Here is a 27,984-nt window from a genome sequence, read left to right on the forward strand (position 1 = left end):
ATATTATTTGGGACTATTATGAATGGTGTTGTTTCCCTAATTTCTTTCTCAGCTTTTTTCTCTTTTGTGTAGAGGAAGGCTACTGATTTATTTGAGTTAATTTTATACCCAGCCACTTTGCTGAAGTTGTTTATCAGCTTTAGTAGTTCTCTGGTGGAACTTTTGGGATCACTTAAATATACTATCATGTCATCTGCAAATAGTGATATTTTGACCTCTTCTTTTCCGATCTGTATCCCCTTGATCTCCTTTGGTTGTCTGATTGCTCTGGCTAGAACTTCAAGAACTATATTGAATAAGTAGGGAGAGAGTGGGCAGCCTTGTCTAGTCCCTGATTTTAGTGGGATTGCTTCAAGTTTTTCTCCATTTAGTTTAATGTTAGCGACTGGTTTGCTATATATGGCTTTTACTATGTTTAGGTATGGGCCTTGAATTCCTATTCTTTCCAAGACTTTTATCATGAAGGGGTGTTGAATTTTCTGAAATGCTTTCTCAGCATCTAATGAAATGATCATGTGGTTTTGTTCTTTCAGTTTGTTTATATAATGGATCACGTTGATGGTTTTCCTTATATTAAACCATCTCTGCATGCCTGGAATGAAGCCTACTTGATCATGGTGGATGATTGTTTTGATGTGCTCTTGGATTTGGTTTGCCAGAATTTTATTGAGTATTTTTGCGTCAATATTCATGAGGGAAATTGGTCTGAAGTTCTCTTTCTTTGTTGTGTCTTTGTGTGGTTTAGGTATAAGAGTAATTGTGGCTTCATAGAAGGGATTCGGTAGTGCTCCATCTGTTTCAATTTTGTGGAATAGTTTGGATAATATTGGTATGAGGTCTTCTATGAAGGTCTGATAGAATTCTGCACTAAACCCGTCTGGACCTGGGCTCTTTTTGGTTGGGAGACCTTTAATGACTGCCTCTATTTCGTTAGGAGTTATGGGGTTGATTAAATGGTTTATCTGTTCCTGAATTAACTTCGGTACCTGGTATCTGTCTAGGAAATTGTCCATTTCCTCCAGATTTTCCAGTTTTGTTTAATATAGGTATTTGTAGTAGGATCTGATGATTTTTTGAATTTCCTCTGAATCTGTAGTTATGTCTCCCTTTTCATTTCTGATTTTGTTAATTTGGACACACTCTCTGTTTCCTCTCATTAGTCTGGCTAAAGGTTTATCTATCTTGTTGATTTTCTCAAAGAACCAACTTTTGGTTCTGTTGATTCTTTCTATGGTCCTTTTTGTTTCTACTTGGTTGATTTCAGCTCTGAGTTTGATTATTTCCTGCCTTCTACTCCTCCTGGGTGTATTTGCTTCTTTTTGTTCTAGAGCTTTTAGGTGTGCTGTCAAGCTGCTGACATATGCTCTTTCCTGTTTCTTTCTGCAGGCACTCAGCGCTATGAGTTTTCCTCTTAGCACAGCTTTCATTGTGTCCCATAAGTTTGGGTATGTTGTATCTTCATTTTCATTAAATTCTAAAAAGTTTTTAATTTCTTTCTTTATTTCTTCCTTGACCAGGTTATCATTGAGTAGAGCATTGTTCAATTTCCAAGTATATGTGGGCATTCTTCCTTGATTGTTATTGAAGACCAGTTTTAGGCCGTGGTGGTCCGATAGCACGCATGGGATTATTTCTATCTTTCTGTACCTGTTGAGGCCCGTTTTTTGACCAATTATATGGTCAATTTTGGAGAAAGTACCATGAGGAGCTGAGAAGAATATATATCCTTTTGCTTTAGGGTAGAATGTTCTATAAATATCTGTTAAGTCCATTTGGTTCATGACTTCTCTTAGTCTGTCTACATCTCTGTTTAATTTCTGTTTCCATGATCTGTCCATTGATGAGAGTGGGGTGTTGAAATCTCCTACTATTATTGTGTGAGGTGCAATGTGTGTTATGAGCTTTAGTATGGTTTCTTTTATGTATGTAGCTGTCCTTGTATTTGGGGCATAGATATTTAGGATTGAGAGTTCATCTTGGTGGATTTTTCCTTTGATGAATATGAAGTGTCCTTCCTTATCTTTTTTGATTTCTTTTAGTTGAAAATTGATTTTATTTGATATTAGAATGGCTACTCCAGCTTGCTTCTTCTGACCATTTGCTTGGAAAGTTGTTTTCCAGCCTTTCACTGTGAGGTAGTGCTGTCTTTGTCTCTGAGGTGTGTTTCCTGTAGGCAGCAGAATGCAGGGTCCTCGTTGCGTACCCAGTATGTTAATGTATGTCTTTTTATTGGGGAGTTGAGACCATTGATGTTGAGAGATATGAAGGAATAGTGATTATTGCTTCCTGGTATATTCATAATTTGATGTGAGATTATGTTTGTGTGCTTGTCTTCTCTTTGTTTTGTTGCCAAGACGATTAGTTTCTTGCTTTTTCTAGGGTTTAGCTTGCCTCCTTATGTTGGCCTTTACCATTTATTTTCCTCTGTAGCGCTGGATTTGTAGAAAGATATTGTGTAAATTTGGTTTTGTCATGGAATATCTTGGTTTCTCCATCTATGTTAATTGAGAATTTTGCAGGATACAGTAACCTAGGCTGGCCTTTGTGTTCTCTTAGGGTCTGTATGACATCTGTCCCCGATCTTCTGGGTTTCATAGTCTCTGGTGTGATTCTGATAAGTCTGCCTTTATATGTTACTTGACCTTTTTCCCTTACTTCTTTTAATATTCTTTCTTTATTTTGTGCGTTTGGTGTTTTGACTATTATGTGACGGGAGGTGTTTCTTTTCTGGTCCAATCTATTTGGAGTTCTGTAGGCTTCTTGTATGTCTATGGGTATCTCTTTTTTTAGGTTAGGGAAGTTTTCTTCCATGATTTTGTTGAAGATATTTACTGGTCCTTTGAGCTGGGAGTCTTCACTCTCTTCTATACCTATTATCCTTAGGTTTGACCTTCTCATTGAGTCCTGGATTTCCTGTATGTTTTGGACCAGTAGCTTTTTCTGCTTTACATTATCTTTGACAGTTGTGTCAATGATTTCTATGGAATCTTCTGCTCCTGAGATTCTCTCTTCCATCTCTTGTATTCTGTTGGTGAAGCTTGTATCTACAGCTCCTTGTCTCTTCTTTTGGTTTTCTATATCCAGGGTTGTTTCCATGTGTTCTTTCTTGATTGCTTCTATTTCCATTTTTAATTCCTTCAACTGTTTGATTGTGTTTTCCTGGAATTCTTTCAGGGATTTTTGTGTCTCCTCTCTATGGGCTTCTACTTGTTTATTTATGTTTTCCTGGAATTCTTTCAGGGATTTTTGTGTCTCCTCTCTATGGGCTTCTACTTGTTTATTTATGTTTTCCTGGAATTCTTTCAGGGATTTTTGCGATTCTTTCAGGCATTTTTGCGATTCCTCTCTGTAGGCTTCTACTTGTTCTCTAAGGGAGTTCTTCACGTCTTTCTTGAAGTCCTCCAGCATCATGATCAAAAATGATTTTGGAAGTAGATCTTGCTTTTCTGGTGTGTTTGGATATTCCATGTTTGTTTTGATGGGAGAATTGGGCTCCGATGGTGCCTTGTAGTCTTGGTTTCTGTTGCTTGGGTTCCTGCGCTTGCCTCTCGCCATCAGATTATCTCTAGTGTTACTTTGTTCTGCTATTTCTGACAGTGGCTAGACTGTCCTATAAGCCTGTGTGTCAGGAGTGCTGTAGACCTGTTTTCCTCTCTTTCAGTCAGTTATGGGGACAGAGTGTTCTGCTTTCGGGCGTGTAGTTTTTCCTCTCTACAGGTCTTCAGCTGTTCCTGTGGGCCTGTGTCTTGAGTTCACCAGGCAGCTTTCTTGCAGCAGAAAATTTGGTCTTACCTGTGGTCCCGAGGCTCAAGTTCGCTCGTGGGGTGCTGCCCAGGGGCTCTCTGCAGCGGCAGCAACCAGGAAGACCTGTGCCGCCCCTTCCGGGAGCTTCAGTGCACCAGGGTTCCAGATGGTCTTTGGCTTTTTCCTCTGGCGTCTGAGATGTGTGTGCAGGGAGCAGTCTCTTCTGGTTTCCCAGGCTTGTCTGCCTCTCTGAAGGTTTAGCTCTCCCTCCCACGGGATTTGGGTGAAGAGAACTGTTTATCCGGTCTGTTTCTTTCAGGTTCCGGCGGTGTCTCAGGCAGGGGTCCTGCCGCTCCTGTGCCCTCCCCCACGGGAGCCCAGAGGCCTTATACAGTTTCCTCTTGGGCCAGGGATGTGGGCAGGGGTGAGCAGAGTTGGTGGTCTCTTCCGCTCTGCAGCCTCAGGAGTGCCCACCTGACCAGGCGGTTGGGTCTCTCTCTCACCGGGTCTGGGAGCAGAGAGCTGCTGCGGGCTGGGATCCGCGGGTGTGGGTATCTATACATTTTAGTGTTTAAAACATTTACTCTCTCCCTTGTCTCTCTTCTGAAAATGTAATTCTTAGAAAATTAAATTCTGAATTTTCTTCAGGTTGCATTAACTTAGTGTGATTGCCACTTCATATAGATATTTTGATCACCCTGTGTGCTTCCATCTATTCTTTTGTTATCACAATAATTAAGAAAAAGCATTCTATTTGAGTGCTGATGATATAGCTAGCCTGAGGTCACATTTCCCCCCACTGTGTAAACTGAGTAAACTGAAAGAGTAAACTGAAAAGAAAAATAAATAATATTACTTAATTATTATTAAGGTGATTTTGATTTAAATTCAAGCACTTTTCACACATTGAATTTCATGGGCCAAAGAATAAATGTTGATATTAAGAGCTAAAAGGTATTTAAAATTAAGAGGAAAGAACTTCATACATGGTAGTAGGTAGCTCTATTTATTTTGTTTCTCTAAAAGATTCATATTCACAAATCTGATTTTTCCTAAGAAGAAAAATACATATCTTCACTATAATTACCTTTTCTTTGCTTAATGAGGTTTACATGTGAAGAGTAATGAACATTAGCAGTGGAGATGAATAAAGATGAATGTTGCTTAAAACTGACGGATCTGATACTGTGCTATGTTAGTTAATCTATTCAGAAAGGAAAGTCAGAAAAGGACCCTGCAATATGTGACAAATAGAAATGATGGGCAGTGTATCAGCTAGTCTGTCACAAGTGTAGGTAAACCTATGGAATAATGGAACTAAAGGGAATTTGAAGAGGCTATCTGATGTGCTACTTATTTCTGTTTTCAAAAATAATAGTAAAAGATCAAACCCTTGAGAAGAAAAGCTATGTTAACATCTCCATTTTGTTCTGAAATACTAGCACTAACTGGATTGACTTTGTTATTTTTACTGGATCACCCACGACCTTTGGTGTCTGGTGTCTCTTATTTTCAAAGAGAAAATAATAAATTATCATTTTGCAGTATGCTTTACCTCAAGAAGGAAATAGTGAGGTCTAAGAACATAGTGAGGAAATCGTTTCCTTCAAAATGTATCTGTACTGTCTCAGTCAGCTCTTGGTAGAGCCTCTCAGAGACAGACATACTAGACTCCTGTCTGCAAGCACAACATAGCATTAGTATCAAGGTTTGGTGCCTGTCAATGGATGAATCCCAACTTGGGTCAGTTACTGGTCATCCAGTCCATTTTGGTCCCTGCACTTATTTTAGACAGGAGCAAGTTTGGATAAAACATTTTGAAGGTGTGTTAGTGTCCCCATCCCACAACTGGGGGCCTAGTCTGTCTATTGGAGGTGGTCTCTTCAGGCTCCATCTCCCCACTGTTGGGCATTTTGGCTAAGGTCACCCACATTGAGTCCTGGGAGCTCCTCACATCCTGGTTCTCTGGAACTTTCTAGAGGTTCCCCCCGCTCCCACCTGGAGGTTTTTCTTTTTAATGGCATATAACCTTCAGTTATATTGAAGGTATTTTACTTTAAATTAATTTTGTTAGTCTGATTATAGGCAGTAGTTTGCATATTAAGGATGTTACTTTAAACATAAATACAACTTGGGCATTAAGGAAGGTCTTATGTTGAAATTAAAAACAAAAGGCCTGCATATGTAGCAGAGGATGACCTTGATGGGCACCAATGGGAGGAGAAGCCCTTGGTCCTGCCAAGGCTGGAAACCCCACCCGCCGCCCCCAGTGTAGAGAAATGTCAGGGAGGCAGGAAGCAGGGATGGTTGGGGAGGAGGAACACCCTTATAGAAGAAGAGGGGGGGAATGGGAAGGACGGGAAATCGGGAAAGGAAATAACATTTGAAATGTAAATAAAAAATAACCAGTAAAAAAGAAAAAAAAAGAAAAAAACAACAACAAAAAACCCCAAAAGGTCTTATGATAAAAAAATTAGGCTTACAAACAGTAATGCATATTTTGAACAATTCATCAACATTGAAAAGCATATTACTAACATATTAACATTTAAAAGCATTGTGTTCATTATAAAAGATAGCTGTTTTCCAGTTTGTTCAGTGTTACTGGGTTGGGCTGCTTCCTGTCTTCAAGACTAATTTTTGGTAGTGTCTCATGGGTTCCAGCAATTTGGCTACATTACATCATCTTCTCACAGCGGAAAGTAGCAGTGCCTAACAGATTCATCCAGTAGTCCTACTTACTCAAAAACACTTTTCTAAATACCCTAATGCTGTCACTTTCTCCAGCACAGGAGACTATCATAGAGCCCTACATTAGCTTTTGAAATATTTATCTCTATTTGAAACATCTTATACATTGCTAGACTCAACTTCAAAATCTAATGTTAGGGAGAATCAAACGTTGTCTAACTTTTATATCCTGTCTCCGTAGAACATAAAATTATATTTGTCTCTTACTGAGAACCCAATTACTATCCCTTAAGAAAACTAATGAGGAAATTAGACATATTCTTTGGAATTAAGGGATGGGAAGATTTTTGTCTCTGTGTTAAATATTTTCTCTTGACCATGGATAAACTCTAAATCTACAAAAAACATAAAAGGCTAGATTAATAGTAGTTAGATAATGTCTATGATCATTTTTTATAACAAACACTTTGAGCAGTATATCAAGCACAACTTTCTAGGAGTGTCATTTATCTTAATCTTCAGAGTTCAAACCTATCTCTACAAAGCAAAAATCAGAAAACAGTAAACTTTTAGGATCTTATATTTCCTACCGGCCATCTGATTTGTTGTTGGTATTTTAAAATCTGAGAAATATCTTTATCTTTCAGATGACAACTACTAAAGAATTTTAGACTTAGGGGTAATGTAGAAGTGAAATAGAAATATTTTACCATGAAGTATTTTCTAGCTATATGCATATTCAATTTTGTACCTGTCCTTTGTTTTATGAGGGTAACAAGGCAATGGAGGCTTCATTCCCAGTTATACAGATGCTTGGGAACACATAATCACTATGAGAAGCTGGGCAGTTGCCAATAGTCAATTTTTATTATCTTAGCATCTCTAAATAGGCTTTCACTGGCATACTTCATCTTCATAATTCAGCATAAATTTGTCATCTGGGGCTCTCTTCTCAGAACTATCCAGAGACAATATCTACCATGATAGTATAAATGAAACTGCCTTTTATTTCCCCCAAGGAGATAAATGCATTTACAACAGAATATATGACCCCTTGAACATTATAGAAAATTGACTACACTTTATTTAGGTCACCATAAATTATTACAACATAATTACTTCTTATAGACTTTTAAAAGTCTGTTTTTATATTATATACTTCTCTATGAGTATATGTGCATAATTGTTTTCAATGTTGCTTACTTAAAATCAACCCCCCCACATAATTAATTTTTGATTTTTAACCTTTGGAAAATGTTTAAGTATATACTAAATTTGGACATAATTTAATCTTTTATATCTACTTGACACATTTTTTCCCATCGATAATTCAATTTAAAGTTGTAGGGGACTACATTCCCAAGAGTACTTTTTCCTACCAAAGCAAATTTGACCAAATCAGTTTAAGCATCTCCAGTCTTACTCTTGCTTTTGCTTTTGCATTAGCCAGGGTTCTCTAAAAGAACAGAGTCATAGAATAAGTGTATGCATATGTATATGTATAGGCAAATGTGGATATATAAAGGGGATGTATTAGTATGGCTTACAGGCTGTGGCCTAGCTAGTTCAACAATGGCTGTCTACCAATGGAAGCCCCAAGAATCTGGTAGTTGTTCAGTCCATTAGGCTAGATGTCTCAGCTGGTCTTTAGTATATACCTGAAGAGAAAAGAAGACAGTGAAGGAATGGCTAGTGTGAGAAAGAACAGACAAAATGAGAGCAAGCTTCATTCTTCCATGCCTTTAGATAGTCAATAGAAAGTGTGGTCCAGGTTAAAGATGGATTTTCTTACCTCAAAAATATCTGAATTGAAAGTTATCTTCCCACCTCAAAGATCCTAATAAGAAGTGGATCTTTTCACTTTAAATTATTTAACTAAGAAATACTCCTAATAGGTGTGTCCAGACATTTTTGTTTTAGTTCATTCCAGTTATAGTTGACAACCAAGAATAGCCATCACAGTCTTGATTTTCCTTAAAGTAAATTCTGCAGTAAAAGATTTTTGTTGTTGTTGTTGTTGTTGTTGTTGATGTTGTTGTGGATTGCCTTGATGCTGTTTGTATTTTGATTCTAATCCTGCCTCCTATGAGGAGCCAATCATGTACTCAGGTGATTAATTGTGAACCTGTTGCCCAATTTAACTGGTCAAATAAAAGCTGGAGTCTGTGATTGGGCAGTGGAAGGGAAAGGCTGGACTGGAAGTTTTAGAGAAAGGAAAGAGGAAGGAAGAGGAAGATGAGATGGAGGATGAAGGAGAAGATGGAGGAAGAAGAGGTAGAAGCTGGAGCAGACCCACATGGCCTGGAGGAGACACAAGCAGCTAGGGATTTCATAGCTGGCATTAGAGTCATGTAGTGTCATATCTGCTCAATCTAGGCATTCAGCTTGTAAATATATTAACTGTGTTGTGTGTTCTTTGAATGGTTGTATTGTGGTTGGAGATTTATTAATACAAATCTGGCTGGTATAAAAACAAAGTGTCAAGCCGAGAAAGAAATTAGGGAAATGACACCCTTCATAATAGTATAATAATACAAATAATATAAAGTACCTCGGTGTGACCTTAACCAAGCAAGTAAAAGATCTGTACAATAAGAACTTCAAGCCTCTGAGAAAAGAAAGTGAAGAAGACCTCAGAAGATGGAAAGATCTCCCATGCTTATGGATTGGCAGGATTAATATAGTAAAAATGGCCATTTTACCAAAAGCGATCTACAGATTCAATGCAATCCCTATCAAAATTCCAATCCAGTTCTTCAGAGAGTTAGACAGAACGATTTGCAAATTCATCTGGAATAACAAAAAACCCAGAATAGCTAAAACTATCCTCAACAATAAAAGGACTTCAGGGGGAATCACTATCCCTGAAGTCAAGCAGTATTACAGAGCAATAGTGATAAAAACTGCATGGTATTGGTATAGAGACAGACAGATAGACCAGTGGAATAGAATTGAAGACCCAGAAATGAACTCACAAACCTATGGTCACTTGATTTTTGACAAAGGAGCCAAAACCATCCAATGGAAAAAAGATAGCATTTTCAGCAAATGGTGCTGGTTCAACTGGAGGTCAGCATGTAGAAGAATGCAGATTGATCCATGCTTATCACCTTGCACAAAGCTTGAGTCCAAGTGGATCAAGGACCTCCACATCAAACCAGATACACTCAAACTAATAGAAGAAAAACGAGGGCAGCATCTCGAACACATGGGCACTGGAAAATCTTTCCTGAACAAAACACCAATGGCTTATGCTCTAAGATCAAGAATCGACAAATGGGATCTCATAAAACTGCAAAGCTTCTGTAAGGCAAAGGACACTGTGGTTAGGACAAAACGGCAACCAACAGATTGGGAAAAGATCTTTACCAATCCTACAACAGATAGAGGCCTTATATCCAAAATATACAAAGAAGTCAAGAAGTTAGACCACAGGGAGACAAATAACCATACTAAAAATGGGTTTCAGAGCTAAACAAAGAATTCACAGCTGAGGAATGCCGAATGGCTGAGAAACACCTAAAGAAATGTTGGACATCTTTAGTCATAAGGGAAATGCAAATCAAAACAACCCTGAGATTTCACCTCACACCAGTGAGAATGGCTAAGATCAAAAACTCAGGTGACAGCAGATGCTGGCGAGGATGTTGAGAAAGAGGAACACTCCTCCATTGTTGGTGAGATTGCAGACTGGTACAAGCATTCTGGAAATCAGTCTGGAGGTTCCTCAGAAAATTGGACATTGAACTGCCTGAGGATCCAGCTATACCTCTCTTGGGTATATACCCAAAAGATGCCCCAACATATAACAAAGACACATGCTCCACTATGTTCATAGCAGCCTTATTTATAATAGCCAGAATCTGGAAAGAACCCAGATGCCCTTCAACAGAGGAATGGATACAGAAAATGTGGTACATCTACACAATGGAATATTACTCAGCTATCAAAAACAATGACTTTATGAAATTCTAGGCAAATGGTTGGAACTGGAAAATATCATCCTGAGTGAGGTAACCCAATCACAGAAAAACACACATGGTATGCACTCATTGATAAGTGGCTATTAGCCCAAATGCTTGAATTACCCTAGATGCCTAGAACACATGAAACTCAAGACGGATGATCAAAATGTGAATGCTTCACTCCTTCTTTAAAAGGGGAACAAGAATACCCTTGGCAGGGAATAGAGAGGCAAAGATTAAAACAGAGACAGAAGGAACACCCATTCAGAGCCTGCCCGACATGTGGCCCATGCATATACAGCCACCCAATTAGACAAGATGGATGAAGCAAAGAAGTGCAGGCCGACAGGAGCCGGATGTAGATCGCTCCTGAGAGACACAGCCAGAAAACAGCAAACACAGAGGTGAATGCCAGCAGCAAACCACTGAACTGAGAATAAGACCCCCGTTGAAAGAATCAGAGAAAGAACTGGAAGAGCTGGAAGGGGCTCGAGACCCCTTATGAACAACAATGCCAAGCAACCAGAGCTTCCAGGGACTAAGCCACTACCTAAAGACTATACATGGACTGACCCTGGACTCTGACCTCATAGGTAGCAATGAATATCCTAGTAAGAGCACCAGTGGAAGGGGAAGCCCTGAGTCCTGCTACGACTGAACCCCCAGTGAACTAGATTGTTGGGGGGAGGGCGGCAATGGGGGGAGGATGGGGAGGGGAACACCGATAAGAAAGGGGAAGGGGGAGAGGGATGTTTGCCCGGAAACCGGGAAAGGGAATAACACTCGAAATGTATATAAGAAATACTCAAGGTAAAAAAAAAAAAGAATCGATAAATGGGATCTCATAAAACTACAAAGCTTCTGTAAGCTAAAGGACACTGTGGTTAGGACAAAATGGCAACCAACAGATTGGGAAAAGATCTTTACCAATCCTACAACAGATAGAGGGCTTATATCTAAAATATACAAAGAACTCAAGAAGTTAGACTGCAGGTAGACAAATAACCCTATTAAAATATGGGGTCAGAGCTAAACAAAGAATTCACAGCTGAGGAATATTGAATGGCTGAGAAACACCTAAAGAAATGTTGAACATCTTTAGTCATAAGGGAAATGCAAATCAAAACAACCCTGAGATTGCACCTCACACCAGTCTGAATGGCTAAGATCAAAAACTCAGGTGACAGCAAATGCTGGCGAGGAGGTAGAGAAAGAGGAACACTCCTCCATTGTTGGTGGGATTACAGACTGGTACAAGCATTCTGGAAATCAGTCTGGAGGTTCCTCAGAAAATTGGACATTGAACTGCCTGAGGATCCAGCTATACCTCTCTTGGGTATATACCCAAAAGATGCCCCAACATATAACAAAGACACATGCTCCACTATGTTCATAGCAGCCTTATTTATAATAGCCAGAATCTGGAAAGAACCCAGATGCCCTTCAACAGAAGAATGGATACAGAAAATGTGGTACATCTACACAATGGAATATTACTCAGCTATCAAAAACAATGACTTTATGAAATTCTAGGCAAATGGTTGGAACTGGAAAATATCATCCTGAGTGAGGTAACCCAATCACAGAAAAACACACGTGGTATGCAATCATTGATAAGTGGCTATTAGCCAAAATGCTTGAATTACCCTAGATGCCTAGAACACATGAAACTCAAGACGGATGATCAAAATGTGAATGCTTCACTCCTTCTTTAAAAGGGGAACAAGAATACCCTTGGCAGGGAATAGAGAGGCAAAGATTAAAACAGAGACAGAAGGAACACCCATTCAGAGCCTGCCCGACATGTGGCCCATGCATATACAGCCACCCAATTAGACAAGATGGATAAAGCAAAGAAGTGCAGATCGACAGGAACCGGATGTAGATCGCTCCTGAGAGACACGGCCAGAAAACAGCAAATACAGAGGCGAACGCCAGCAGCAAACCACTGATCTGAGAACGGGACCTCTGTTGAAGGAATCAGAGAAAGGACAGACAAGAACAGATACAGACACACACCACTTGAAATTACAGGGAGAGAGAGAGAGAGAGAGAGTCCTCAGAACACAGCTCTGAATGGGCTATCTCCATCAAATTCCTTCTCAGAGCTCAGAAATTCCATAGTAAGGAGAACGTAAGACCCAGAGGGAATGGAGGACACCAGCAGAACAAGCGAACAAGGCTCATATGAACTCCCAGAGACAGAATCAGTAAGGATTGAGCATACATAAGTCTTTTTTGTATATATTATAGTTTTCAGCTTGGTGTTTTTATAGGACTCTTTAGTGTGTGAACAGGTGAGTATCTGATTTGTGTGCCTTCTTTTGGGAACTTTTCCTTCTGTTGGGTTGCCTTGTCTAGCCTTGATTTGATAGTTTTTGCTTTATCTTATTATATTTTATTTCATCATGTTTGGTTATCTCTTAGAAGACAGCTTCTTTCTTTCTTCCTTCCTTCCTTTCTTTCTTTCTTTCTTTCTTTCTTTCTTTCTTTCTTTCTTTCTTGTCAGCTCTTTTCTAATGTGAGCAGAAAGGAAGTAGATCTGGAGGGGAGGTAATGAGGGGAGGAACTGAGAGGAATCCAGGAAGAGAAACTGTAATCAGGGTATACCGATTAGAAAATAATCTATTCTTAATAAAAATTTAAAAAAAGAAAATGCAAACAATAAAACAATTGAAAAAGAAATCATTATAAGCATAACTAAATGGCTTAATGATATATTTAAAAATTCAGAAACATAAAAAGAAACCAAAACAAAATTCAGTAGATGGTGAGAAATAATAAGAAAATCAAAGAAGAAATTAATGAAACAGAAATAGTTTAATAGTTTAATTTTATGTGCTAGGAAGATCTGCACCCACCTCATATTTCCTTTGGTTTGCATATTGATTGTCTTTCCTCTCTAACACACATACATCCTTCTATCTGTTTCCTCCATTGCTTCTCCCTTCCCCCTTTGGTTCTCTTACTTTCTTGTGACATGTACTCATATCTAGAAAAGAACAGCCTAATGACTGCTGTCAATATTTTGCCTAAAAATCCTTTTTTCCAAAAACCAATCTAAATTATATTTACAATGTATTTTATTATTTTGTTAGTTTTACATAAGTTATTACTGCTTAGAGTTATGAGAAGCTGCTTTTCCTAGCCCCTTTGAAATTCATTACATTTCTGGTTCTTGCCATTTCTTTATTGTCCATTGTCACAATATGTTGACTATGTTATCACTACTTTCATTTTTCTTTTTCCTTATATATTAGTCAATTATTTTTGTAGTTATACTTAACAAACAACCTCTAATTCAGTGAATTGAAATGCTAAACTGGTAAGTTACTCACTAAGTGGATTGGGCAGCACCCTGTTGATTCCCCAATGTGTCCTGTAATCATTTGTTCTATGGTGCTATAGCTCTAGGCTGTTTATGGAAAACAACAGGGGATAAGAAGTTAAACACTCATCTTTGATATTGTTGAAACATGAGGTTGCCAAATTGCTGATGTTTAATTGAAAGTACACAGGACACAAAGGCAGGAAAATAAGCAGAAATATGGCAAATTAAAATAGAAGTGGCTTCTGGTTTCTTATTGCACCTGATCTGAAAGCCAATCACCAGGAACACTGACATACCTGAGTGCAGAGGTAAGACCAACTCTTCTGCTCTGAGAGACCTGCCTGCAGGCCTCAGGACACACAAACCTAGGCACCTTCTGGGACAGGACCCTTCGGATTTCTGCCAGTGCCTGGAGCTGAACCACAGCCATCTGTACCCAAATCCCGTAGGGAAGAGAGCTAGATTCTCAGAAATGTGGATATTCCTGAGAGCTCAGGAAAGACTGCCACTTCTGCCCACATTCCTGGCCCAAGAGGAACACATTTAATGTCCTATGGTCACAGGAAGCTAGGAGCAGTCAGGGACAGGACTCTTCTGGTTTGAACCTGTGTTCAGAGATAAACTGGCCCCACAGCTCTCTGGATCTAGATTCAGCTATAAGAAAACAGGCCTATAGGAATGCTGACCCACAGGCTTACAGGAGGATCAAGCCACTATCAGAGGCAGCAAGACAAGCTAATACCAGAGACAACCTGATGGCCAAAGGCAAGCACAAGAACCTAAGCAACAGAAACCAAGACTACTTGACATCATCAGAGCCCAGTTCTCCCAACAAAGCAAATACTGCATATCCTAACACACCAGAAAAGCAGGGTTTGTATTTAAAATCACATCTCATGATAATGATAGAGGACTTTAAGGAGGTCATAAATAACTCCCTTAAAGAAATACAGGACAACACAGGTAAACAAGTAGAAGCCCTTAAAGAGGAAACACAAAAATTCCTTGAGAATTACAGGAAAACACAACCAAACAAGTGAAAGAAATGAATGGAACCATCCAGGATTTCAAAATGGAAAGAGAAACAATAAAGAAATGACAAAGTGAGACAAGCCTGGAGATAGAAAACCTAGGAAAGAGATCAGGGGTCATAGATAAAAGCATCACCGAAAGAATACAAGAAATAGGAGAGACATAGAAAATATTGACACAATCACCAAAAAAAAAATGTAAACCACAAAAACCTCCCAACCTAAAACACCCAGGAAATTCAGGACACAATGAGAAGGTCAAACCTAAGGGTATAAAAGAGAGCAAAGGCTCTCAAATTAAAGGGCCAGTAAATATCTTCAACAAAATTATAGAAAAAAACTTCCCTAACCTAAAGAAAGAGATGCCCATAAGCATATGAGAAACCTATAGAACTCCAAATAGATTGGACCAGAAAATAAATTGCCCCATAACATAATAATCAAAACAGTAAATACACAAAACAAAGAAAGAATATTAAAAGTAGCAAGGGAAAAAGGTCAAGTAAAATATGAAGGCAGACCTACCAGAATTACACCAGATTTCTCATTAGAGACTATGAAAGCCAGAAGATCCTGGGCAGATGACATACAGACTCTAAGAAAACAAAAATGACAGCCCAGGTTACTATATCCAGCAAATCTCTCATTTAACATAGATGGAGAAACCAAGATATTCCATGACAAACTAAATTTATACAACGTCTTTCCACAAATCCAGCCCTACAAAGGTATAGATGGAAAATTCCAAGTATACCCTAGTAAAGTAAGAAAGTAATCTCCTTGCAACAAACCCCCCCCAAAAAGAGAGACACAAACATAATTCCAGCTCTAACAACAAAAATAACAGGAAACAGCAATCGCTATTTCTTAATATCTCTTAACATCAATGGACTCAATCCTCCAATTAAAAGACATAGACTAACAGACTGGATACGTAACGAGGAACCAGCATTTTGCCGCATACAGGAAACACACCCCATTAACAAAGACAAACAATATCTCAGAGGAAAAGGCTGGAAAACAATTTTCCAAATAATGATCCCAAGAAACAACCTGGAGTAGCCATTCTGATATTGAATAAAATCAACTTTGAACCAGAAATTATCAAAAAAGATAAGGAAGGACTCTTCATATTTATCAAAGGAAAAATCCACCATGATGAACTCTCAATCCTAAATATCTATGCTCTAAATGCAAGGGCACCTACATTCATAAAAGAAACCTTACTAAAACTCAAAGCACACATTGTATCTCACATAATAATAGTGGGAGATTTCAATACCCCATTCTCATCAATGGACAGATCATGGAAATAGAGAAACTAACAGAAGTTATGAACCACAAGGATTTAACGTATTTGTAGAAAATTTCATCCTGAAACAAAAGAACATACTTTCTTCTCAGCACCTCATGTTACCTTCTCCAAAATTGACAAATCATTCAGAAATCAGACCTCAATAGATACAAGAAGATTGAAATAATCCCATGCATCCTATTAGATAACCACTGATTAAGGTTGGTCTTCAATAACAATGAAAAGGTCAGAAAGCCTACATACACATGGAAGTTGATTAACATTCTACTCAATGGTAACTCAGTCAAGGAAGAAATAAACAAAAAATTAAAGAGTTTTTAGAATTTAATAAAAACGAAGGCCCAATGTCCCCAAAATTATTGGACACAATGAAAGCAGTGCTAAGAGGAAAACACATAGCTCTGAGTGCCTCAAAAACAAACTGGAGAGAGCATATATTAGCAGCTTGACAGCACACTTAAAGCTCTAGAACAAACAGAAGCAAATACAAGCAAGAGGAGTAGTTGGCAGGAAATAATCAAACTCAGGGCTGAAGTCAACAAAGCAGAAAAAAAAGGAACTATACAAAGAATCAACAAAACCAGGAACTGGTTCTTTGAGAAAATCAACAAGATAGATAAACCTTTCGCTAGTATAACCAAGGGAACAGAGAGTGTATCTAAATTAAGAAAATCTAACATAACAAAAGAATCTGAGGAAATTAAAAAATCATCAGATCTTACTACAAAAGCCTATATTCAACAAAACTGGAAAATCTGGAGGAAATGAACAATTTTCTAGATAGATACCAGGCACCAGAGTTAAATAACCATCTAAATGTTCCCATAACTCCTAAAGAAGTAGAAACAGTTATTAAAAGTCTCTGAACCAACAAAAAGCCCAGGACCAGAGGGATTTTGTACAGAATTCTATCAGGCTTACATAGTATACCTAATACCAATACTATAAAACTGTTCCAAAAAATAGAACCAGAAGGAACACTACCCAATTCCTTCTATGATTCATAATTTCATTTATAACTAAAACACACAAAGACCCAACAAAGAAATCTCTTTCCCTCAGACGAATTTCTCTTATGAATATTGATGCAAAAATACTCAATAAAATTCTTGCAAATCGAATTCAAGAATACATCAAAAAGATCATCCATCATGATTAAGTAGGCTTCATCCCAGGGATGCGCGGATGGTTCCATATATGGAAATCCATCAACATACCCCCTATATATACAAACTCAATGAAAAAAAAAACACATGATCATTTCATTAGATTCTGAGAAAGCATTTGATAAAATTCAACACCCCTCCGTGGTAAAAGTCTTGGAAGGATCAGGAATTCAAGGCCCATACCTAAACATAGGAAAACCAACATATAGCTAGCATACCAGTAGTGAGCATCAAACTAAATGGAGAGAAACTTGAAGCAATCCCACTAAAATCAGGGACTAGACAAGGCTGCCCACTCTTTGCCTACTTATTCAATATAGTACTCGAAGTCCTAACCAGAGAAATCAGACAATAAAAGGAGGTCAAGTGTATACAAATTGGAAGGGAAGAAGTCAAAATATCACTATTCACAGATGATATGATAATATATTTAAATGACCCCAAAAATCCCACCAAAGAACCCTTAAATCTGATAAACAACTTCAGCAAAGTGCCTGGATATAAAATTAACTCAAACAAATCAGTAGCTTTCATCTACTCAAAGGATAAACAGGGTGAGAAAGAAATTAGGGAAATGACACCTTTTACAATGGTGACAAATAACATAAAGTACCTTGGTGTGACTCTAACCAAGTAAGTGAAAGATATGTATGACAAGAACTTCAAGTCTCTGAAGAAAGAAATTGAAGAGGATCTCAGAAGATGGAAAGAGCTCCAATGCTCATGGATTAGCCATTTTGCCAAAAGCAATCTACAGATTCAATGGAATCCCTATCAAAATTACAACTCAATTCTTCATACTGTTAGAACGAGCAATTTTCAAATTCATTTGGAAAAACAAAAACTCAGGATAGCAAAAACTATCTTCAACAGTAAAAGAATTTCTGGGGGAATCCCCATCCCTGATCTCAAGCTGTATTACAGAGCAATAGTGATAAAAACTATATGACATTGGTACAGAGATAGGTAGGGAGAAGAATGGAATAGAATTGAAGACCCAGAAATGACTCCACATACTTTACACACCTTTGACAAAGAAGTTAAAACCATCCAGTGGAAAAAAGATAGCATTTCAACAAGTGGTGCTGGTTCAACTGGAGGTGAGCATGTAGAAGAATGCAGAACCATCCATTCTTATTGCTCCATACAAAGCTTAAGTCCAAGTGAATCAAGGAACTCCACATAAAACCAGATACACTCAAACTAATAGAAGAAAAATTGGGAAAAGCCTCATACACATGGGCTGGGGAAAATTTTCTGAACAAAATACCAATGGCTTAGGCTCTAAGATCAAGAATAGACAAATGGGACCTTGTAAATTTACAAAGCTTCTGTAAGGCAAAGACACTGTCATTAGGATAAAATGGCAACCAACTGATTGGGAAATAATCTTTACCAATTCTACATCTGATAGAGGGCTAATATCTAAAATATACAAAGAATTCAAGAAGTTAGACTCCAGAGAGTCAAATAACCCTATTAAAATGTGGTACAGAGCTAAACAAAGAATTCTCAGCTGAGGTATATCGAATGGCTGAGAAGTATCTAAAGAAATGCTCAACATCCTTAGTCATGGGAAAATACAAATCAAAACAACCCTGAAATTCCACTTCATAGCAGTCAGAATGGCTAAGATAAAAAAACACAGGTGACAACAGATGCTGGTGAGAATGTGGAGAAAGAGGAACACTTCCAGTCTTTGTGGGATTGCAAGCTGGTACAAGCACTCTGGAAATCAGTCTGGAGGTTCCTAAGAAAATTGGACATTCCACTACCTGAGGAACCAGCTATACCTCTCCTGGGCATATACCCAAATGATGCTCCAACATACAACAAAGATACATGTTCCACTGTGATCATAGCAACCTTATTTATAATAGCCAGAAGCTGGAAAGATCCAGATGCCCTTCAACAGAGGAATGGATACAGATAATTTGGTACATCCACATATTGGAGTACTACTCAGCCATCAAAAACTAGAACTTTATGAAATTCATAGGCAAATGGTTGGAACTAGAAAATGTCCTCCTGAGTAAGGTAGCCCAATTACAAAAAACAAAACAAAAAAAAAAACAAAAAAAAACCAAAAAACAAACAAAAAAACACACATGGTACATACTCACTGATAAGTGGATATTAGCCTAACACTTGAATTATCCAAGAAACCATTCACAAACCACATGAAGCTCAAGAAGAAGTACAACCAAAGTGCAGATGCTTCCGTCCTTCTTAAAATGGGGAATATATTCATAAGAGGAGATACTGAGGAAAAGTTTGGAGCAGAGATTTAATGAATGACCATTAAGTGCGTGCCGCACCTGGGGATCCAGCCCATGTATATACAGTCACCAAACCTAGACAATATTGATGAAGCCAAGAAGTACATGCTGACTGGACCCTGGTCTAGTATCTCCTGAGAGTCTCAGCCAGAGCATGACAAATAAGAGGCAAATGCTAGCAGCAAACCATTTACTGAGAATGGGGTTCCCTTTGGAGGAGTTAGAGAAAGGATTGAAGGAACTGAAAGGGCTTGCAACACCATAAGAACAACAATGTCAACTAACCAGAGCTCCCAGGGACTAAACCACCATCCAAAAAGAACACATGGACAGACCCATGGCTCCAGCTACACATATAACAGAAGATGTTCTTGTTAGGCACCAATGGGAGGAGAAGACCTTGGTTCTGCCAAGGTTGGATCCCCCCCCCCCCCAGTGTAGGAGAATGTCAGGGCTGGAAGGGAAGGTGGTTGGGAAAGGGGAACACCCTCACAGAAGAAGGTGGCTAGGTATAGGGGGCTTTTGGACAGGAAACTGGAAGAGGGAATAACATTTGAAGTGTAAATAAAAATATCCAATCAAAAAATAAAATAGAAGTGATGAATAGAGATGTAAATTTCAATGTCTATCTCTGAGTCTTGAAGCAAAAGTGTTACCATGATGGATAGGTTCATTTCTAAGAATTCTAACATGTCTCCTCTTTTCTAGCAAGATTATCTAGGCACCTTCTTTTTACTGCTGGGGTATGTAATAGTCACGGGGTACCTGGGCCTATGCTTACCTACATTCTGTCTGATAAACTGTGATTGCATCTACTAACTGTTGGAGATGCCACTGTACCCCTCCAGTTTAACATCTAGAGAGCACTGAGAGCACTATTATTTTATGGTTCACTAACCTCCCTTGATTGATAAAAGTTTGATTTTGTACTTAATTCTCCTATTCAGGCTATGAGACATAAATTTCTTTATAGGATTAGAGAGTTGAACGAAAAACATTTTTTTTTTTTTGGTTCTTTTTTTCGGAGCTGGGGACCGAATCCAGGGCCTTGCGCTTCCTAGGTAAGCGCTCTACCACTGAGCTAAATCCCCAGCCCCACGAAAAACATTTTTATTCTACATTTCTTTATTTACATTTCAAATATTCCCTTTCCAGGTTTCCTGTCCATAAGCTCCCTATCCCCTTCCCCTCACCTTTTTCTATAAGGGTGTTCCCCTCCCCATCCATCCCCCTTACAGCCTCCCAACATTCCCTTACATTGGGGGTCCATCCTTGGCAGGACCAAGGGTTTCTCCTTCCATTGGTGCCCAACAAGGCCATCCTGTGCTACATATGCAATTGGAGTCATGGGTCAGTCCATGTATAGTCTTTGGATAGTGGTTTAGTCCCTGGAATCTCTGGTTGGTTGGCATTGTTGTTCTTATGGGGTTGCAAACCCCTTCAGCTCTTTCAATCCTTTCTCTAATTCCTCTAATGCGGGTCCAGTTCTCAGTTCAATGGTTTGCTGCTAGCATTAGCCTCTGTATTTGACATGCTTTGGCTGTGTCTCTCAGGAGAAATCTACATCCGGTTCCTGTCAGCATGCACTTCTTTGCTTCCTCAATCTTATCTAGTTTTGGTGGCTGTGTATATATGGAACACATGTGGGTCAGGATCTGAATGGCTGTTCCTTCAGTCACTGCTCCAAACTTTGCCTCCGTATCCCCTCCTATGAATATTTTTGTTTCCCCCTTTAAGAAGGAGTGAAGCATACACATTTTGGTCATCCTTCTTCTTCAGCTTCCTATGGTGTGTGGATTGTATCTCAAACTAAAAACCTTTAAACTGTTAGCAACACGGTTTTAAAAGTATATAATCTTTTTCACCATTTAAGCGTCATTTCCACCCTGTTCTTCCTAGTTACTTGATTAGCTGTCTTGTTTCTGTGTACATTTCAAATGTTATTTGCAGTATATTGAGTGATACTTAACTCTAAGGCATAAAGGTAGGTCATCTTTATATCTGATTGAAAGGTGGTGGTGGTGTCGCTATGAAAACCCAGGCAAGACTTTGGTATGCATTGCAATTTCAATATTAAATACTTTATTGTTTTTCAAACAAGATCTTTCTGGAGAGCATTATTTTAGAACTGCCAAAAGTACATAATTTTTCATTAATTAATGCAATGTGTTATGAATGGCAGAGCTTCCCCATGGTATTATCTAGCTTATTGGTGCAGAGTTTTTCCATGGTGTACCCAGATTGTTAGTATAGAACTTTCACCATGTTGTTATCTAGTTTGTTGATAATTTCCCCCATGTTGTTATCTAGATTGTAGGTCTACAACATTCCCATGGCAGTATCCAAGTTGTTGGGGAAGAGCTCTCTTTAATGCCTGGGGACACTAAAGAAAGCAGAAAGCATAACAACATACCCAGAACACTGTGCCAGCACATCCTGGAACAACATGAAAATACCTACAATCACACAGAAGAAACTTTTAAGTCTACACTGATAGTTCATATTCAAATGTGTTTAGAAGTAAATTCAAGCATATAGATAACATGAGCAAAATGATTTCAAGCTCCAAGCTTCACTAAATGAGAGTATAGAATTTTGAACCAAACACATATTAAAGGCTTGCCAGATTAATGACTATGAATGAATTATTTTTACTCACTGGCTTTACATAGTTAACAATAGGAATGTGCATCTGGGTAGTATATAGTCTCCATATAACTTTGTAGCACTTGTTTTATATGTACCACTGAGTAGAACATGGAGTATCAATAGGTTATTGTCTGCATGATTAAGTTCACTTTAAATCCTGGTTTTTGAGTACAGAAAGAAAGAAAGAAAGAAAGAAAGAAAGAAAGAAAGAAAGAAAGGAAGGAAGAAGGAAAGAAAAGAAAGAGAAAGAAACCGTGTCTCTAATGTTAAGAAAATTTCAACAATGATAATGCAGTTTTTTTGTTGTTCCAAATGCAAATTTAAGATTCAGTTTATTAAAGGCACATAAGAAATAGGAAAATGAAAAAATACCTAAAAATTGATAAATGGATGCTTACTATGCAATTTGATAATCTTTTATTATAAGGACATTGGGATTCTCAAACACTGAACTAGTTTTAATGTCCAGAAATGTAGAAGAATAGAGCATAAAATGTTAAGGAGTAATGATAATGAGGATAATTGAGATGACCCCATAGACATAGAAGCAAATGAATTGAATTATGACTTGCTTAACTGTTAGCCAATAATATGTTTAATAGACTGTGCCTTTGAAGCTTTCTGTTAAGGTCTTTTCAGCTGGGTTTCTAACTTGGATTTAGTGTATGCCCTGCAAGCATGGTCCTCTATAGAGAGTCCTCAGAAAGACTGGCAATAGGTAGCCTAGATGCATATATTCCTGAAATATCTCAGAGACATGCTCAGAGACTCAAAGTTTGTTAGCTAAAATGAGGTTTTCCATAGGATTCACTATAGGTTCTGACACATCACCTACTGAAAATCCCCAACAATACTCCTAAGACCCTGAGTAGTCATTTCCTTCTAGAACCAACACAATTTGCATTTCCTACAGTGTGTTGTTATCAAGGAGCAGTCTTCCAGAAAGAAGGAAAGGAAGGCAGTGAAAGAGAAAAGGAGATGATTTACCAAAGTCATACCAGTTTCAAATTCAATTTATCAAATTATGTACATAAGTCTAGTATATATCCCAGGTAACTTCTTTTGCTTGCTTTTTCAACTTAGTCTTGCTACATCGATGAATTGAACAAATGGAAAAAGTGTACATTAAGTTAGGTAAGAATTAATGCTTTTCTGTGTTTCCCATCCTTTGTCCTAAAGCCTCTATCTGAAATACAGTGTTCTATGGAATCTATCAATAATATGCTCATTTCCTTTTGTCATTAACTAAAATAGTTTTCTCCTATGTTTATAGCCCTGTGGCTATCCCTCTTGAGTTATAAGCGCACCTTTCTTAAACGAGCCATTTTGAAATGCCAACAATTAAATGTCTTTGTTTGAGATGTACTTGATGCTTTAAATTGTGAACAATAGCAATGCACTTTGTATGTCTATTTAAACGTAGGAGCTACTTATTGAACTTTGCCAAGCCAGCATGAAAATCCACCAAGTCACAGTATGAAACTTAGTGGGTTGAGATTTAAGTATTTAATGCACTTGATTTGGTCTTTTAGGCCCAGTAGGGAGCTGGATAAGTGCCTAGAATATTAAGAGTTACCATCATAACAACAAGTCTTCTTTTCTTTCCTGAGAGAGGTGTGAGGGTGTCAGAATAAACCAAGTCTTGGCAATGCAGTTTCTGATTCTGTATGCAGCATGCTCCTGAAAGCCTTGCTGATAGTTGGATAGGTAACCTGTCATCAAGAAACCCATCTGCCTAATTGCAGAAATGTGTTCCTTTCCTTCCATCTTCCACTTTTTCTCACTATTTTTTCTTTTCTTTTTGAGATTATAAAACAAAACTGCGTCATTTCCCCTCAAACTCTTTCATCCATATTCTCTTTCAAACTTATGACCTCTTTTTTATTAATTGTTGTTTCGTGTGTGTGTATGTGTGTGTGTGTGTGTGTGTGTGTATGTGTGTGTGCGTGTGTGTATGTGTGTGTGTGTGTGTGTGTATGTGTGTGTGTGTATTTACATATATCCCTACATACTTAAGTACAACCTGCTCAGTCTATATAATGCTACCTGTATGTATATTTGTATTGCTGACCATTTGGTATTAGAAAACTACAACCAAACAAAATGCAGACTTGTGGAGCCCACTCCCACCAGAAACCTCTACAATGTAACTTCTGTAATTTCTCACATTTAATGTGACATCTTCTTTAACCCCACGAACATTCTCACTTGGTCATATAGTTATTTCTAAAATTACTTTGACTGCTCCAATTCCCATTTCCAGCATCAGTGCCTTCTAAGGCCATGTTAAACCTTGAGGAAAATCATGGCTATCCTTCTTGCTCTTAGGATTTACTAAAGTCAACTAAGATTTTCTAGGATGGACAGGCTACTCTGTCTGACATGCTGGAGACTTGGATGTTCTTTGTAGCCAAATCACATGTAGAGCCTGACAATGGAAAAGAAACATACTGGTTACCTGGTCAGTGGCCTATGTTATTGCTTTTTCAAAACCTCTGTTCAGAATCTTTAAATATCAAATAATTTTGAAGCTATATTGATGGGAAATTGTAATTATCTTCTCATACTGAGCAGGAGGCTATAGAACTTGCTTTCCCTGTTTTGTATTAGGTGATTTAAGATAAAAACTAAATGTATTTACCTTTTAGAAGACCAGGAGTTGAGTCATCTAGGCAGCATGATGACTCCAAGCTTCAAAAGCCTGCCATAGCTGTACCCATAAACCCTATGTTGTCAGATACAAAGAAAAGAGTATTGTAGTTATTCACTGTCCATCAGCAGGGCTCCAGGTGCAGCTAGAGACCCTGTCTCAAAGCAATACCAGAATAATATGTCAAAACAGTTACCCCCCCTTTATGGCCTACATATGTGATTTCATATACTGTGCATACATATACTATACCCCCAAATATTCACAGATTAAGTTTTAGTACTGTTACCACACTTTATTTCATTAATTTATATGTGTGTATGGATTAGTAGACAGAACATTTACAGGGAAATATATATATATATATATATATATCATATAGCTTGGTCTTTTTTGAAATTCATTTTATTTTTTTTTGAATTTAGAGAATACTTTATTAGTTTTTGTAATCAAACCCACGTAGATAAGACCTTACATATTTAATACAGTGTGTTACCCCTGTACAAATGGAAAAAAACTTAAGTTCAACATTTCTAGACCAATATGGCTGTTAATTTCTGTACAGTGCCAACTCAACACAGTAAACGGGGATACTTTTTTCCAAAGTTGACAGCACAGCTAAAGTTTCAAAAAATTCAAATTATATATCTGTATATATATATTTATATTTATATAAAAAGACCAATAATAGCAGTGTGTTATGCATCAACAGCAGCAACAGCTTTTCCAGGTTCTGCAGTCATCTGAACAAAACTGTAGAGACATCCAGCGCACTCCATTAAAAAAAAAAAGTAAAAAAACAAAACCCGAGAAAACAGCACAGTTCTGTTACTCTTGTGGTACCTGGCACCATTTTTTTTAAAATTAGCTTCTCAATCATCATCTGGAAAGAAAACATTCTGAGCAACATCATTAAAAATAGCTCTGATAAAGCACGGTCACTACTACGTGTCATAAAGCAGGTACAAGCTATTTTACATCCATAGAGGTATGATACAGTACTGTCCTACATCTATAATACTAGAGGATACAATTTAAAAGGCATTATTTGAGACTTGATTCTACTTTTCCAGCAGAGGGCCCAAAGGATGGTGTGACACAGCTTTGTAAAGAAACATACTCTAGACAGGATTTCCTTTCACTAGTGGCACAGTTCTAAGGATTCATTCTCTCCATGAATGTCAGCTAAAACCGTTATTAAAAAAAATGAAATATCCCTAGAACAAAACCGTATAACCACCGGATTCACATGAAGATGACCTAGTGGAGACAAGCTGGACCTCACCTTACCAACAAGCTATCAAATCTGTTATGTTTAAACAGTGAGACCTCCAAGGAAGGAGATGCCAAGTAGTGCTTCAAAGTTTCAGACCACAATCAAACACAGCATCCTTTTCAACAGAAGCAGAAGCTCATCTGAATATGCTCAAGGATGCTGACATCAACATTTAATCATCTCCTCACTCATCCAGGAAGAAGGGGAGATCAGTTACTACTGTACTTTATTGTGTTCAACCAAATCACCATGTTACAAAAATAGCAAGCTGCCATAATAAAAAATAAGGCTCTTCTATCCAGCACCAGATAGCATCATTTTACTTTCAAGCCTAGAAATTGCACACTTGTATATAAACCAACCAAAGATGAGGATTGAGAATTCATCTTGGTGGATTTTTCCTTTGATGAATATGAAGTGTCCTTCCTTATCTTTTTTGATGACTTTTAATTGAAAATTGATTTTATTTGATGTTAGAATGGCTACTCCAGCTTGCTTCTTCTGACCATTTGCTTGAAAAGTTGTTTTCCAGCCTTTCACTCTGAGGTAGTGTCTGTCTTTGTCTCTGAAGTGTGTTTCCTGTAGGCAGCAGAATGCAGGGTCCTTGTTGCGTATCCAGTTTGTTAATCTATGTCTTTTTATTAGGGAGTTGAGGCCATTGATGTTGAGAGATATTAAGGAATAGTGATTATTGCTTTCTGTTATATTCATATTTGGATGTGAGGTTATGTTTGTGTGCTTTTCTTCTCTTTGTTTTGTTGCCAAGACGATTAGTTTCTTGCTTCTTCTAGGGTATAGCTTGCCTCCTTATGTTGGGCTTTACCCTTTATTATCCTTTGTAGTGCTGGATTTGTAGAAAGATATTGTGTAAATTTGGTTTTGTCATGGAATATCTTGGTTTCTCCATCTATGTTAATTGAGAGTTTTGCTGGATACAGTAACCTGGGCTGGCATTTGTGTTCTCTTAGGGTCTGTATGACATCTGTCCAGGATCTTCTGGCCTTCATAGTTTCTGGCGAAAAGTCTGGTGTGATTCTGATAGTTCTGCCTTTATATGTTACTTGACCTTTTTCCCTTACTGCTTTTAATATTCTTTCTTTATTTTGTGCGTTTGGTGTTTTGACAATTATGTGACGGGAGGTGTTTCTTTTCTGGTCCAATCTATTTGGAGTTCTGTAGGCTTCTTGTATGCCTATGGGTATCTCTTTTTTTAGGTTAGGGAAGTTTTCTTCTATGATTTTGTTGAAGATATTTACTGGTCCTTTGAGCTGGGAGTCTTCACTCTCTTCTATACCTATTATCCTTAGGTTTGATCTTCTCATTGAGTCCTGGATTTCCTGTATGTTTTGGACCAGTAGCTTTTTCCGCTTTACATTATCTTTGACAGTTGAGTCAATGATTTCTATGGAATCTTCTGCTCCCGAGATTCTCTCTTCCATCTCTTGTATTCTGTTGGTGAAGCTTGTATCTACAGCTCCTTGTCTTTTCTTTTGATTTTCTATGTCCAGGGTTGTTTCCATGTGTTCTTTCTTGATTGCTTCTATTTCCATTTTTAATTCCTTCAACTGTTTGATTGTGTTTTCCTGGAATTCTTTCAGGGATTTTTGTGTCTCCTCTCTATGGGTTTCTACTTGTTTATTTATGTTTTCCTGGAATTCTTTCAGGCATTTTTGCGATTCCTCTCTGTAGGCTTCTACTTGTTCTCTAAGGGAGTTCTCCACGTCTTTCTTGAAGTCCTCCAGCATCATGATCAAATACGATTTTGAAACTAGATCTTGCTTTTCTAGTGTGTTTGGATATTCCATGTTTATTTTGGTGGGAGAATTGGGCTCCGATGATGCCATGTAGTCTTGGTTTCTGTTGCTTGGGTTCTTGCGCTTGCCTCTC

The sequence above is a fragment of the Rattus norvegicus genome, chromosome 3 (genome assembly GCF_036323735.1).
Source record: "Rattus norvegicus strain BN/NHsdMcwi chromosome 3, GRCr8, whole genome shotgun sequence".
NCBI classification, from domain to species: domain Eukaryota; kingdom Metazoa; phylum Chordata; class Mammalia; order Rodentia; family Muridae; genus Rattus; species Rattus norvegicus.